The sequence below is a fragment of the Harmonia axyridis genome, chromosome X (genome assembly GCF_914767665.1).
Source record: "Harmonia axyridis chromosome X, icHarAxyr1.1, whole genome shotgun sequence".
In the NCBI taxonomy this organism is placed as follows: Eukaryota; Metazoa; Arthropoda; class Insecta; order Coleoptera; family Coccinellidae; genus Harmonia; species Harmonia axyridis.
In genome coordinates this window covers 29580114-29585113 of record NC_059508.1, presented here as the reverse complement: position 1 = coordinate 29585113, position 5000 = coordinate 29580114, and the positions used below count along the sequence as shown (strand labels likewise).

The 5000-nt window shown below is 41.3% G+C and overlaps 1 non-coding gene across 1 annotated transcript; it reads left to right on the top strand.

The window, feature by feature from the left end:
* Positions 1–2716: 2716 nt before the first annotated feature.
* Positions 2717–2835, top strand: LOC123687608. Its single transcript, XR_006749325.1, has one exon. It is a non-coding gene; the product is annotated as a 5S ribosomal RNA (ribosomal RNA).
* Positions 2836–5000: the final 2165 nt, after the last annotated feature.

The window sequence follows — 5000 nt, the reverse complement described above, 5'->3', positions numbered from 1 at the left end:
CGTCCGATCGATCTAGGCCGTCTCGAACCACCCATCGCGCATCGAAAGTCGCATCTCTCGAACTCCGATCCGGAAATCGGCCGATGCATCACGTTAACTATTTCTTATATATCTAATATAATATACATGGAGACGGTAAGAATTCTTTTAATCGAAGATATACATATACTTCTCATCAATATCCAAAAGCTTATCGAAAAATAAATTACTCAACTTTTACGTGAAGAATCGTTCACCCAAACCTTATCCCCTATATATGTCAGGAGAACCCAAGGTTCCCCTCCAGACACGATTTAGCAAACTTTTCCCGATCGATCCGACCCACCGAGGCCGTCTCGACCGTCCGCTGCGCCTACTAGGGCCGATTTCTTCGGACTCCGATCAGAAAATATACCGATGCATGTCGTTAACACCTAGTCCGCCTCGTCCGATCTATCTAAACAGTCTCGACGCACCCAACACTCTTTCAAAGTCGGATTACTCGGACTCAATCTGAAAATGGACCGATGCATGACGTCAACACTTAGCCCGCCTCGTCTGATCTATCTAAGCCATCTCGACCCACCCAACACGCCTTCCAAGTCGGATCACTCGGACTTCGATCTGAAAATCTCCGGACTCATTTTTATGAATATCCCCAGTCAGTAAGAACGTTATTTCGCCAATATATACCAACAATAAACCATATTCCAATAGCTGAACCAAAAATATAATTCCCGATCCAAACGTTCTGCATCGCCCAACGCGACCACCTTCCCTATATATGTCAGGAGAGCACAGGGTTCCCCTCCAGACAACACTTACGCTCTATCCCCGACTCTCGGTCGATCGATAGGCCAGGTCAGCGGTGTCTGTTTCGGCCGAAGCTCGGACTTTGGTCAAAATGTTCCGATACAAAATTTGAACCAAGATAGATACAGATATGATTCCTTCTTAAATATACGTTGATTATCGAACAGAATATGGTAAATATTTTGCGATGACCGAGGATTTCATGAATTTTTTTTTTTTTTCGAAAAAATTTTCTATTATCGGAATTTCCTCAAATTTCATTTGGTTGCCTACTAATGCATATTAAAAACGATAATCAACAATCAGAATCATTATTTATCATTTATTTCAATTTTTATAATGAAAAACGTTCACGTCCTTTCGCGCCTCTCGATCGTCGTTTACGTGATGCATCGGTCAGCCCTAGTTTACGTGGTGCATCGGTAAGATCGAGTTCACGTTCTGCATCGGTAAGATCCAGTTCACGTGGTGCATCGGTAAGATCGAGATTACGTGGTGCATCGGTAAGATCGAGTTTACGTGGTGCATCGGTAAGATCCAATTCACGTTCTGCATCGGTAAGATCCAGTTCACGTGGTGCATCGGTGAGATCGAGTTTACGTTCTGCATCGGTGTGATCTAGTTTACGTTGTGCATCGGTAAGATCGAGATTACGTGAAGCATCGGTATGATCGAGTTTACGTTCTGCATCGGTCTGGACTTAGAGATATATTTTCGACGTGAAAATGTTCCGATACAACTTTTGAACCAGGATAGTTAGAGAGATGATTTTTTCTGGGATGTACGTTGATTGGGGAATGGATTGTGGAAAATAACTTGCCATGACCGAGGTGTTCTCGAATTTTTTTTTTTTTTCGAAAAATATTTTCTGATTTTGGATTTTACTCAAATTTGATTTCGTTGCCTTCTAATGTGTTCTAAAAGAGTAAATCAGTAATCAGAATCGAAAAATATTTTTCGGATTTTTTTTTTTTTGAAAAAAAATTTTCTGATTTTGGAATTTCCTCAAATTTGATTTGGTTGCCTTCTAATGTGTTTTTAAAGCGTAAATCAGTAATCAGAATCAATATTCATTGTCGACTTTAATTTTTATAAGGAAAAATGTTCACGTCCTTAAACGCCTCCCCATCATCAGCCCGAGTCCAAGTCGATGTCAGTCCCGAGCGGACGGTGTCAGATACTACCTATCGCCCCGGTCTGGACTTGGCGAGGTATTTCGACGTGAAATGTTCCGATACAACTTTTGAACCAGGATAGTTAGAGAGATGATTTCTTCTATGTTGTACGTTGATTGTGGAATGGATTGTGGGAAATAACTTGCCATGACCCAGGTGTTCTTGAATTTTTTTTTTTTTCGAAAAAAATTTTCTGATCTTGAAATTTCCTCAAATCTGATTGCGTTGCCTTCTAATGTGTTCTAAAAGAGTAAATCAGTAATCAGAATCAATATTCATTGTCGACTTTAATTTTTATAAGGAAAAATGTTCACGTCCTTAAACGCCTCTCCATCGTTACCCCGACTCCAAGACGATGTTAGACCGGAGCGGACGGTGTCAGATGCGACCGATCTCCCCGGTCTGGACTTAGCGAGATATTCCGACGTGAAATGTTCCGATACAAAAATTTAACTGTGATAGTTAGAGAGATGGTTCCTTTTGTGATGTACGTTGATTGTGTAATAGAATATGGAAATAAACTTGAGATGACCGAGGTCTTCTGGGATTTTTTTTTTTTTTCGAAAAATATTTTTCGATTTCGGAAATCCCTCAAATTTCATTGAGATATGTCCTAATGTGTTCTTAAAGCTTAAATCAACAATCAGAATTAATATCCAAAAGTTATTTCATTTTTTATGAGGAAAAACGTTCACGTCCTTTCCGCTCCCAAAAAGTGAGATATCATAGAAAATATCGCAATATATGTTGTTTACGGCCATACCACGCTGAAATTGCCAGTTCTCGTCAGAACACTGAAGCCAAGCAGCGTCGGGCGCGGTTAGTACTTGGATGGGTGACCGCTTGGGAACACCGCGTGCTGTAAGCTTTTTTTTTACGTTCTGCATCGGTCTGCCGAGATAACGTGGTGCATCGGTATGATCGAGTTTACGTTCTGCATCGGTAAGATCGAGATTACGTGATGCATCGGTAAGATTGAGATTACGTGGTGCATCGGTAAGATCGAGATTACGTGGTGCATCGGTAAGATCGAGTTTACGTGGTGCATCGGTAAGATCCAATTCACGTTCTGCATCGGTAAGATCCAGTTCACGTGGTGCATCGGTGAGATTGAGATTACGTGGTGCATCGGTAAGATCGAGTTTACGTGGTGCATCGGTAAGATCCAATTCACGTTCTGCATCGGTAAGATCCAGTTCACGTGGTGCATCGGTAAGATTGAGATTACGTGGTGCATCGGTAAGATCGAGTTTACGTGGTGCATCGGTAAGATCCAATTCACGTTCTGCATCGGTAAGATCCAGTTCACGTGGTGCATCGGTAAGATTGAGATTACGTGGTGCATCGGTAAGATCGAGTTTACGTGGTGCATCGGTAAGATCCAATTCACGTTCTGCATCGGTAAGATCCAGTTCACGTGGTGCATCGGTAAGATGGAGATTACGTGGTGCATCGGTAAGATCGAGATTACGTGGTGCATCGGTAAGATCTACTTTACGTTCTGCATCGGTCTGCCCTTGTTTACGTGGTGCATCGGTAAGATCGAGATTACGTGAAGCATCGGTATGATCGAGTTTACGTTCTGCATCGGTCTGCCCGATATTACGTGGTGCATCGGTTCAGCCCTAGTTTACGTTGTGCATCGGTCTGGACTTAGAGATATATTTTCGACGTGAAAATGTTCCGATACAACTTTTGAACCAGGATAGTTAGAGAGATGATTTTTTCTGTGATGTACGTCGATTGGGGAATGGATTGTGGAAAATAACTTGCCATGACCGAGGTGTCCTCGAATTTTTTTTTTTTTCGAAAAAAATTTTCTGATTGTGGAATTTTCTCAAATTTGATTTGGTTGCCTCCTAATGTGTTCTAAAAGAGTAAATCAGTAATAGGAATCGAAAAATATTTTTCGGATTTTTTTTTTTTTCGAAAAAAATTTTCTGATCGTGGAATTTCCTCAAATTCGATTTGGTTGCCTTCTAATGTGTTTTTAAAGCGTAAATCAGTAATCAGAATCAATATTCATTGTCGACTTTAATTTTTATAAGGAAAAATGTTCACGTCCTTAAACGCCTCCCCATCATCAGCCCGAGTCCAAGTCGATGTCAGTCCCGAGCGGACGGTGTCAGATACTACCTATCGCCGAGGTCTGGACTTGGCGAGATATTACGACGTGAAATGTTCCGATACAACTTTTGAACCAGGATAGTTAGAGAGATGATTTCTTCTATGTTGTACGTTGATTGTGGAATGAAATACGGAAAATAACTCGCCATGACCGAGGTGATTACGATTTTTTTTTTTTTTTCGAAAAAAATTTTCTGATCGTGGAATTTTCTCAAATTTGATTTGGTTGCCTCCTTATATGTTCTAATAGCGATAATCAACAATCAGAATCAAAATCCATGATCGGGTTTGATTTTTATAAGGAAAAATGTTCACGTCCTTTTTTTCAACCCCGACTCATTGACGATGTTAGAACCGAGCCGGCGGTGTCAGATACGACCGATCGCCCCGGTCCCGATCGTCATTCACGTTGTGCATCGGTCTGCCCGAGATTACGTGGTGCATCGGTCTGGACTTAGAGATATATTTTCGACGTGAAAATGTTCCGATACAACTTTTGAACCAGGATAGTTAGAGAGATGATTTTTTCTGGGATGTACGTTGATTGGGGAATGGATTGTGGAAAATAACTTGCCATGACCGAGGTGTCCTCGAATTTTTTTTTTTTTTTCGAAAAAAATTTTCTGATCGTGGAATTTTCTCAAATTTGATTTGGTTGCCTCCTAATGTGTTCTAATAGCGATAATCAACAATCAGAATCAAAATCCATGGTCGGGTTTGGTTTTTATAAGGAATAATGTTCACGTCCTTTTTTTCAACCCCGACTCATTGACGATGTTAGAACCGAGCCGGCGGTGTCAGATACGACCGATCGCCCCGGTCCCGATCGTCATTTACGTTGTGCATCGGTCTGCCCGAGATTACGTGGTGCATCGGTCTGGACTTAGAGATATATTTTCGACGTGA